Source organism: Chinchilla lanigera, unplaced genomic scaffold (assembly GCF_000276665.1).
Source record: "Chinchilla lanigera isolate Chin_1 unplaced genomic scaffold, ChiLan1.0 scaffold00045, whole genome shotgun sequence".
NCBI lineage: Eukaryota > Metazoa > Chordata > Mammalia > Rodentia > Chinchillidae > Chinchilla > Chinchilla lanigera.
This window is the reverse complement of record NW_004955446.1, coordinates 201,295-212,885: the sequence shown is the minus strand read 5'-3', so window position 1 is coordinate 212,885 and position 11,591 is coordinate 201,295. Positions and strand designations below refer to the sequence as shown.

Below are 11,591 nucleotides of genomic sequence, written 5' to 3'. Positions count from 1 at the left end.
TCTCTTTCTCAGAGACTGCTCCTGAAATTCCACAATCACTTTGCCCTGAGTTGAGACCCTCTAACATGTGACCTTAATGATATCCAAGCTCCCCAGTTGGACTTCTGTTTTGTCTTGTTTTGTTTTGTTGAGACACGGTCTCACTATGTAGTTCACACTGACCTTGAACTCACTATGTAGCCTAGGCTGGCCTCAAACTCATAGTGATCCTCCTGCCTTAGCCTTACAGGCATATACCACCACACTCTGCCCCTAGTTGAATGTTGTCTGATGTCATACCTTGCTTGTCTATCTCACTCCTCTGTTGCTCTTTCCTAGTTTTCCTGAGACATTTGCTAAGAAATCACTTTTCCCTAAATACTCATCTCCCAGTTTGCATCTGGGAAACCTAGAAAGTACCTAGAATTGGACCTAGCATGTGGTAAGCACTCAACCCATCTTCCTTGGAAGGAATGGAAGAGGCTAGGTTACCATTCATGACTGTGTCCACTGCATTCTCTGATTCAGATTCCAGAGGTGGCTTACAAAATGGGCCTTCCCTACTCGCTCTTACATCACTGGAATCAGCTGTCATTCATATAATCAGTTTCAGCAAAACAGCTGAAATTAAAGTATACTTTAATATGAGTTACATAATCCTGGACAATTTATTTAACCTCTTTTGGGTTAACAGAAAATAAAATCAAATTTAAAAGAGACTCCTAAAAAATTAAATGGGACAAGAGAATTCCTGGTACCTAATAGCCTCTCCAAAATGCTAGTTCCCTCAACAGCTTCTTCTAGGTGCCTGAATTAAATGGAGAAAATAAATTTCATCAATATTATTTGTCAGATTGTGTGCAGATGAGTCACATCTAGATAAATAAATAATAATAATAGGGGATAAAAGAAGTTTTAGCTAGTGTAGATCATTGTACCAAAGATAAGATGCCCCGTGTGTTCAGGAGATTGGATACACACAAAAGGACTAAGGAAATAAGTCAATACCTTGAAGATAGTAAGAGTTGAGTTTCTAGTCTCAGGGGAGGGAAATACAAATATGAAGGAGGAAAGCTAGCATTAGAAGGATCTAAGGTTGAACTGGAACTGGAATCACTATACCAGTATGAACTCTCTCACAATGAGGATACTAACAGCCCTGAGCATACCAGCGACCAAGACTTTGGTTTCTAAACTCCATTCTCCTCCAAGGGAATCAGAGGTCTTTTGACTAATGGCTAATTGCAGGCCAGGAAAGGCCAGGGAAGTACTGTATATGATAAGCCTGGAACATCTTCTACATAAAGTAGAGAAATCCTTAGAAGGAGTATATGGAGATATGTCAGAATGGCAAAGAGGGGCTAGGGATTTAGCTCAGCAGCACAGCACCTGCCTGGCAAGTGCAAGATCGTGAGTTCGATTTCTGGTACCGGAAGAAAAACAAAAACAAAGCAAACAAACAAAAAAGAATGGCAAAGAGGCAGCCAAGGAGCTCCTGCTGGCCAAATTTGGGGTAACCTGAACATCAAAATAATGACAGCAATCCCATATAATCCACTGACTAAAATAGGAATCTATGAGAGCATACGGATATCAAATAATAAATAAATAGAAGAACAGGAAAACTTTACCTAGTGATAGGAAGTCAACTAGTAAATGAAGAAGGACTGATGAAAGGTAATGTTTATAGTAATAATTGTTTTGGTCAAGAAGCAAAATCAACACTAATAGAAATGGGTCAAGGTATGAATGTGAACAGAATCTTTATATACTCTCAAGGTATCTCCAGACAAAATACTTATTTGTTAACTTTACAAAATCTGGCAGTCATCACCGTACCAAATAATAGATGTTAACTTCGCCAGTGATGGGACAAAGTAACATCATACACCTTCTGATACAAAACAAGGAAAAGAATGTAGCATTACTTCTGTGGTGTTCCTGAAAAAAAACATATATTCTAAATCCAATCATGAGACCTTCAGTTCATGAGCGTGATGACTGGCTGTTCATGCCATCCGAATGAGATGTGTCTCGCTCAAACTTTGTTATGACATCAGCACATTACCCGTCTGAAATGAAATAAATCCAAACATGAGAAGACACTAGACAAACACAAACTGATAGGCATTCTGCAAAGTAGTAGGGCTGTCCTTTTCAAAATTGGAAGGTCATGAGAGAGAGATTGTTCCAGATAAAAAGAAACTAATGTGACATGACAAATGTAACACATGATCCTGGATTATATTGTAGATCTATAAAGATCCTCACTGGAAAAAATCAGGAAATTTAGAAAGAGATTTAAGAACTGGAAGGTGTATGGCATCACAGTTAACTTCCTGATTTTGATGAGCATCCAAGGTATGATCAAACAATACGGTGAAATGTTTAACTTGTTTTAAAAAAATTGAATTACAAGGGGCTGGGGATTTAGCTCAGCGGCAAAAGCCCCTGCCTGGCAAGGGCAAGGTCGTGAGTTCGGTTCCCAGTACCGGAGAAAAAAACAAAAAAAAAATTGAATTACAGACACAGTCTCAAGAAAATAAAAACTTGTATTACAATAAAAGACACAATGGCATATTCTTCCTCGAAATAACACCTCCTTTACTTCAAACATATTTATCCCATGCTTCTTGTCAATTTCTGAAGCAGTTCTGGAAGTCTTATTTCTTGAGAATCTTTAATTGCACTGTCATGGCTGCCTTAATGTCTTGAATTGCTTAACAGCATTTACCTTTCATGGTCATTTTGACTTTGGGGAACAGCCAGAGCCGTACACTTCTAAATGCAATAAATAAGGTGGGTGAGGACACACTATAATATTTTTATAAACCTGGCTTTCTTTTGGATGGCACTTGGAAGCTGCATTCACTGTATTTTTTATCACATTTTGTAAAGACACTCAGGAAAGAGGACTTCCAGAACTGCTTCAGAGAGCACAAGAATAATAGGGTAAATGTGTGTGGAGTGGAGTATTTTGAGGGGGATTAATAGCAGTGTGCCTTTTACTAAAATAAATCTAAATAAAAATAAATCATAAATATACACCACATATTTTGATCACACTTGTACTATTGATAGGGCAAAAGAGATTCCATTATCTTTTTTAACTCCATATTAAGAGAAGTCGCTTAAATTCACTTAAACTGTAGCTGATCCCACTCTTTACCCCCTCCCCTTGGTTAGTTATCAACTCACTTAAAGGAGAGCAGAGTTATAAAATGGGAGCAGAACAAACAGGACAAATTGGGAGGTAGGATAAAAGTTAAGCTGCAATAGTCATCTGGAATTCGGCTGTCCAGCAGCTTCTGGGGAAAGTAAACTTTGTGATAATTATGTGACACTCTTGTCAGATTCCCAAAAATGAGGTGATGGCTACTATGGAAACCTAAAAATGTGCTTAAACAGAAGGAGAGACCCAGATCTGCTCAGACATCTTCTCTGGCTCCTGGTTAGAGACTGTCTGTCAGTCAGCTCAATAAAGCTTTGTTTGTTCCTGCTCTTTCGGTCTCTGCTGTTCTCATTGAACTCACTTGCCGTATCTGGAGGCCTCTGTGAAAAAGACCCTCATTTGAGGAGGCCCTGTGCCTCCTGGCTTTACCAGCCACTCTTCAGGTGGCGGGGCACCCCAGCTGATTTCAGCTGGCCACGTGGGGATGAGTGCGGGCTGGGACGCTAAGGCTGCAAAAGCAAAACAACCAAGCCCTGCTCTCCAACCTAAGGAGGATGATCTTATCTCTGGCCTCCCACCACCTTATCCCATTCCACCTGATGCCCCTGCTGCACCCTCTCCTTCGCCAGATGAGGGCTCTTCTTCGGTGCCACAGCCAGGTGGGGGGGTAGGGGTGCCGCCACAGCACTGAGCCTGTGGCCCCCTATCCTTCTTGTCATCACCGGCAGCCCTCCCCCAAGCCAGTGGCTGACTCAGATGAGGAAGTCTCCTCCTCAGGGCCAACCCCTGTCTTGCTTCCTTGGCAGACAGCCGTGATGGGGCCAGGAGGAAACTTTCAGTCTACCATGGTATACATTCCCTTTTCTAATAGTGATCTGTATAACTGAAGAGCTCAGAATCCCCCTTTCTCAGAGCAGCCACAGGCTCTGATTACATTGCATGAGTATGTAATGTAATCGCCCCACTTCATGGGATGATTGTCAGCAGATCCTTTTGACTCTGTTCACCTCAGAGCAGAAAAGCAGGATTCAAAAGGAAGCTAAAAACGGTCAGGCTAGACACAAGGGAAAGGAAAACAGATAAAGATGCAACAGTAGCCTGCATTTTGCCACGAGACACCCCTGACTGGGACTATAATACTGATAAAGGGATAAGTGCTCTTAAGGGTCACAATTGGGCTTTGGCAAAAGGGCTTCTTTCTGCAGCCTGATGCCCCACCAATCTAAATAAGGCAGTGGAAGTATTCCAGGGAGCAGATAAAACCCCAGCTGCATTCCTTCAATGCCTCATGGAAGCCTCTCGAACATATACCCTGTTCAATCCTGAGGCACCCGAGAATGCCCACACTGTCAACTAGGCTTTTGTTTCTCAACTGGCCCCCCACTATATGCCTCAAGTTGCAGAAGTTAAAAGGATTTGTAGCCATGAGCATCAACCAGTTCATAGAGGTGGCCCAGAAGGTATATCACAACAGAGAGGATGCTACAGGAAAGTTTAAGCAGGAACAGAAAAAACTGATGTTAGCAGCTGACAGAAAGAAGGCACAGTCGGGAACTATGAAAAGAGGGAAAAAGGGTAAACAGGAAAAAGGCAGTCACATTCCCTTGGCTCGGTACCAACGTGCCTGTTGTACAGAGAGGGGACATTTTAAGCAAGAGTGTCCAAAGCTGCTAGACAAGGAGAACGGGGGGGAAAGTGTTTGTGGTGGAGTCAGGGGAAGTTTCAGATTGATGGGGTCGTTGATCCCTGTCCCTCTGCCCCAGGGAACCCATGTTAACTGCAAAGGTAGGGGAAAAAAACCTCTTAGATTTTTAATGGACACTGGTACAGTTCTGTCAGTAATGACCCAGCCAGTGGCCCCGCTGGGAGGTCGAAAAGCATATGTTCAAGGGGCAACTGGCCAGACTTCAGCCTATTCTTTTTGTGAGCCACGTCAAGTCCAGCTCAGATGACGTGTGGTCAGTCATTCCTTTCTACTCATGCCTGATTGCCCTTTCCCTCTCCTGGGTTGAGATATTCAAAAACTTAGAGCTCAAATTTCCTTTACTCCCCAGGGAACTGTTTTAACCACAGGAGGAGATCCTGCCCTTGAAGTCCACATTTTGACTGTTACTCAGCCTATGCAGGAGAAATGTCCCCTCCTGGATTCTTGTGTTTTGGAGCAGCCTGAAAAACCTGCTCTCCCTGTTTGAACTCTCCCTGTTTAGATTTTCCAAAGGTCAGGGCAGAAGACAATCCCCCTGGTCTTGCAATCCACGTGGCCCACTGATAGTGGAGCTAGTGGAGCATGCAAAACCAGTCCACCTGAGGCAGTACTCAATGACTTTGAAAGCTAAAAAAGAAATTAAGCCCTACATTCAGAGGCTGTTTGAAGCTGGCATATTGAGAGAATGCCAGTCTCCTTGGAATACACTGTTCCTGCTGATTCGCAAGCCTGGGACCAGTGAGTATCGTCCTGTCCAGGACTTGCGAGTGGTGAACACCCTGGTGGTTGTGACTGTCCACCCTACCATGCCTAACCCCTATACCTTGCTTAGTCTGCTCCCATCCACGTGAATCTGGTATACTGTGTTAGATTTAAAAGATGCCTTCTTTTGTATTCCTCTGTCTGTTGCATCACAAAAAATGTTTGCTTTTAAATTGGAGGATCCAGAGGAAGGACAAAAATGTCAGTTAACCCAGACAAGATCACCACAGGGATTTAAAAATTCCCCAACAATACTCAAGGAAGCTTTGTCAAAAGATTTAGTGCCTTTTTAGTTGAAAAAAAAATTCCTAAAATAACTCTCCTGCAATATGTTGACAACCTCTTGGTGGCGACAGAGTCAGAAATCACATCAGGAGAAAACAAAAAACTTACTGACTTTGTTGCAGGACAAAAGGTAGTGGGTATCAAAAAAGGCCCAGATATGTGTACAGGCTGTAAAGTTCCTTGGGTTTGTGTTAAAGGGAGGAACTCGTTCATTATCAACCTCCTGCACCCAGTCCAACAGACCTGGTCAAAGCAGAATGTTGTGGTCTTGCCAGTACTGGCAAGGATAAATAGCAGCATCAGTAAAAATAGGCAGAGGAGAGATAGCTCATCCTAAAAACAGCCTACAATGGCTTACTAGATTGACTAGCAGCATAAAACAAAACGTGAAAGGAGTTCAAAATGTGGTCAGACAGTTACAAGACCAAATAAATTCCCTAGCAAAAGCGGTGTTACAAAACAAAAAAGACTCAATTTACTCTTTATGAAACAGAGAGGGCTATGTGCCACCCTAAAAAAAAAATGCTGCTTTTATGCAAACAACTCAGGAATCATCATAAAAACACTTAACCGGTTGCATAAACAGCAAAAAAAAAAAAGCATATTATAGCCACCAAGGGTGATATAAAGGACTCTTCAACTGGGGCCTGGGATTAGCCTCCCTAATTGCCAGGATCACAGGGTCCCTGGTGATTATTGTGGTGGTCCTTGCTTTTGGCTGTGCATAATTAATTGGGTTAAAAATAGGATCCAAAGCAGTGCAAACCAAGCATAAATGATGGTTCTAAAGAAAAACACCAATTATACAGTAGAAACCAGATCCCTAATGTGTAAAAGACTACATATGTCCTAAAAAAAGAAAAATATGCCCTGGAGGGAAAAAATGATAGAGCAAGAGAGACTTCATTTTCTTTTTTAATTCCATATTAAGAGAAATCACTTAAGTTCACTTAAACTGTGGTGAACTCCCTCCCTTTGGTTAGTTATCAACCCACTTAAAGAAGAGCAGAGTCATAAAATAGGAACAGAACAAACAGGACAAATTGAGAAGTAGGGTAAAAGTTAAACTGCAATAGTCATCTGGAATTCAGCTGTCCAACAGTTTCTGGGGAAAGTAAACTTTGTGATAACTGTGTGACATTCTTGCAAGACTCCCAAAAATGAGGCGATGGTTACTATGGAAACCTAAAAATGCACTTAAACTGAAGGTGAGACACAGATCAGTGCAGACATCTTCTGTGGTTCCTGGTTACAGACTGTCCATCAGCCGTCTCAATAAAGCTTTGTTCATTCCTGCTCCTTTGGTCTCTTATGAATGCTCATTGAACTTACCTGCTGTATCACTATGATTTGCACAGAAGTATCCTTATTTTTAGAACACAGACTTTAAATATGTAGGAGTAACATAGCTCTATGCCTGACATACTTTCAGATGGTTCAGGGTAGGCAGGGACATTTTATCTAGAGAGAAAATGAATACAGCAGAATGTGGTCAATTGCTAACAACTGGGGAATCAGCCTGAGGGACACAGGAGATCTTTGTGTTGTTGTTGTTGTTGTTGTTGTTGTTTGAGACAGAGTCTTGCTATGCAGTTCAAGCTGGCCTTGAGCTGGGCTTGAGCTCACTTTGTAGCCCAGGGTGGTCTCACAACGATCCTCCTGCCTCAGCCTCCCGAGTGCTGGGATTACAGGCCTGTACCACTACACCTGGCTTGTATTGTTCTTAAAATGATTTCAAAGTTCTAAATTATTTAAATTATTTCTTGGGCTTTGTTTTATTTGTTTTTTTGAGACAGGGTCTCACTATGCAGTTCAGGCTGGCTTTGAACTCATTTTGTAGCCCAGGCTGGCCCCAAACTCATAGCAATCCTCCTGCCTCAGCTTCCCAAGTACTGGGATTACAGGTGTGCACCAACATGCCTGGCCAGTTGTGAAATATTTCTAATAACTACTTATAATATTCCCTGCAGAGACCCATTTCAAAGTTGGTATAAAAATAAGAGCATAATGCTTCTTCCCTTCTTCCCTTCCTCCCCCCCTCCTTCTCTTCCTTCCTCCCTTCCTTCCTCTTTTTGCTAGGGATTGAACTCAGGGCCTCAGCTCACTAGGCAAGGGCTTCACCACTGAGCTCTATCCCCAGCCACCAAGCAACCCTTTTAGATCAGCAACTATTCAAAATAGAAAGTTGTGGTTTTTATTAATTTTATAATTGGTCTGTCTGTCATTTCAACGAAAAACATCTCAGGTGTATGTATACAGGCAAATAGCCTTTATGAACAATCAACCCTAAAAAATGGGCTTTCACCAGAACCTTTTAGAGTCTGCTAAACTGAAAACCAGGGAGGAAAGTGCTACCTGTCACATTAGCATGGGCAGCGGGACTTGACCTACTAAAGGACAGCCCAGAGCGGGCGGGGCAGGCAGTCTCCCTCTGTGCTTAGTGGACAGGGTTTTGCTCCTCCCTCCTGAGCCTCATAAGGTGAAACTTAAAGGACGGAGGAAGCTGAATTCTTTCTCCCAGTCATATAAACCCTTGATTCTATGGACGGCCCTTACCTGAGCACCGGGTTCCCTGAGCCCAGGTCCCAAGCCACAGCCTGAGCAGCCCTCAAGGTAGCTGCCTATTCACACCCACCAGTTACTGGGAAGGGATGCCCTTTCTGGTTGGCAGCTTGTGTTTTTCTTTCTGAGAGGTAACTGACAAACATGGATCTGGGGAACACTGCACTACCCCAGGACAGGGTAGTCCCTGAGTCGCACAGCTAGGGGCCAAGCACAGGCTTGGAAACAGATGAGTCAAGTCACCCAGGCAACACCACTCTAGACCCTTGTGGTCATTTCCCAGTGAGCTGGTTTTAAAAAGTTTCAAATGTATAGAAAATTCCAAATGTGTATAAAAATATGGGCCAGGCCTGGGGGCACATGGCTGTGAGCCCAGCACTTGAGAGGCTGAGTCAGGAAGGTCCCTGAGCATCCGAGGCCAGCCTGAACTGCATCGTGAGACTCTGTCTAAATGAATGAATAAATAAATGTGTATAAAGGTAAGAGTGCATCTCAGCAACTCATCTCCCAGCTCATGGATAATCTTGTTTCATCAGTATACACTCCTCCCATTTCCTCCAATTCTGATTATTATAAACTAAATCTCAGAAGTCATTTATTCAAATCTCATTTGGGGCTGAGAATGTAGTACAGCCCCTGCTTAGCATGTGAGAGGCCCTGGGCTCTGTCCCCAGCACAAGAGAATTGTTTCAGTTGGGTGGCTTCCGGCTTCATGGTAAGGTCACACACACTGCCTGTTCACATCGGCATAATCTCTGCTGCTACCTCTGCCACCTGCAGATGAGACAAATGCTTCTTCTAAATTACCTGGGCAAAATTGGACCCCAAACCCTTCTGATGGCAGCACCAACATTTTCGGTGGGCTGGAATATTTTTGCTTGTTCGGAGTCCCTGGAGAAACTGCTGAACTGGCTGATTTTTTTTCTTCCATATTTGAGATTTTATTGGTTGTGCTGAGGATCAGCACAGACATTTCACTTTGTACACAATTCTTAACGCACGTACCAAAAATCTAAAAAGCCAGGTATTGTTTCTTTTTCAGTTATTCCAGGGACTTTCCAGCTTCAAATCTGGAGGTAGGGGCTGGGGATTTAGCTCAGCGGCAAAAGCGCCTGCCTGGCAAGCGCAAGGTCGTGAGTTTGGTTCCCGGTACCGGAGGAAAAAAAGAAAAAAAAATCTGGAGGTAAATTTTCCATAAGAGGATTAAGTACCAGTATCTTCCAAGGCCGGGGAAGTGTTACTTAAGTCCCAGTGACCCACAATTTCATATCATATACACTACATACTCAAATTTTCGATCTTTCACAGCACATTAACAAAATTAGGCAAACTGAACTACCACGACCACAGATGTTACAGAGTGCACACGATTCTGACAGGGCAACAATCAGGAAGTAGGTTTCTTTAGGAAACAATACTACTAAAAAGAACATGGGAATAGAAGTCATTTAAAATATCCAAGACATATTAAATGCCTGACTGTGATTCCAAATTGCCATTTAGTACGCTTTGTATTGCAGGATATAAAACTAACCCCCACCTGTGGAATGTTAAGCTGACACTCAAGGCATTCAGAGCCTGGCACAATTCAACATCCCACTATTTTAGGGTTGTACCAAAAAATAAACAACCAGAGAATGATTTCACCTCTAAAAACAAAATCATTTACACTTAAATGCGATGAGGTGGGATTCCCTCCTTTTTAAAAATGTTTCTAGAGCTACTAAAAAGCTTGCATTTACAAAATAGTTGATAAAAATATGCCTCCGGATTGTACAAGAAGGGAGGCAGGGAGCACCGATAAGGCGCGGTGTGCGATTCATCAGGCCTGGCTTCTTTCTCTTCTGCTTCGTCAGAGGCCGAGCTCTGCTCGTTTTTTAGTTTCTCCGCTTTCCGCAGGTAAGTCTTCCTAGATTTCTTGATTAGCACCTCGGCCTGTCTCCCCTTGGCTCCCCTCTTCCCTTTTGCTTGCACTTTTTTTGTCTGAAGATTTATCCCTTGCCATTGCCTTTTTTGGCCTCGTTTCCACTTTTGCAGGAGCAGGTTTAGCGGACAACCTCGCCGATCTGCTCCTGGGCTCCTCCTTCGCCCGAGCTGACCTTCCTCTTGGACACTTTGGCGGCGCGCGGGCACGCGCCGAAGCTGCGGCATATGTTTGTAAAACAAATTGATATGGTCCATGTCATGACGGCTAACCTATCAGAGAGTTTGATAAGCGATTCACTCCGGTCTGTTTGGCTACCGAGCAATTGACGATTATTGCACCGACGCCAGCCCCAGTCGCAGGCTGCACTCGGTCGGAATTCCAGGGAGGTGCCCCAGTTCTGTGGACGACGTTTTCTCTCCCAGTCGTGCTATCCCATTAGAGACTGCTAAGCAGAGCTCTAATGTCTCCTTGGTCCTTACTTCTCATGGAGGCCACATTGGCTTTCTGGAGGGGATCTGGCCCAGGCAGTGCACGTACATGGACCACGTCTTCAAGCAGTTTGTGCAGGCCATGGTGCGTGGGCACGAGCTGCCACACATGTAGCCCCGGTCCCTCCGGCCACGGCCACGCCCACGGCCACGCCCACAGCAGCCGTGGAGGGAGGCAGCCAGGGACAGGACTAGGACGGGGCGTAGAGACCCTCCTTAGGGAACAAAACGACTTTGCATCAAGACATCAAGCGTAGTTTAGATTGTTGCGCAGATTTTCTTTCTCCTATGCCTTACCAAGTATGACCTTAAATAAAGTAGTCCTTCCACAATGACATTGACCAAAACTACAGTATCAACGGAGTTTAATTCCTCAGAGTTTTAATTTAGGCTGGTATTTATTTTAGATGACTTAGGGAAGGTACTTTACTAAGGTGAAGAGATCGGAGGTATTTGAATGCAAGTTGTAAGTGGGCACATGCCGCAGGGTGTTTTTAACGAGGATAACATGAAACAAGATAAAATTCAATGGGCAAAATCTTTGATGTATTCTAACTTTAAAAGGCAAGTGCACCAATGTTAGATTGACTTCTACATATGCTGTTTTACTCTGGTAATGTTAAATTAGGGCTGATTTGTGTTTTATAATGATTATGATTCACAGGCTTATTTTTTTAAATAGTATATGTGCACACATATATATCACATTGA

General features: G+C 43.3%; 1 pseudogene; it reads left to right on the top strand.

Moving 5' to 3' along the window:
- Nucleotides 1-4,575: 4,575 nt before the first annotated feature.
- On the top strand, nucleotides 4,576-11,215 carry LOC106149448 (annotated as a pseudogene).
- The last annotated feature ends 376 nt before the right edge of the window (nucleotides 11,216-11,591 follow it).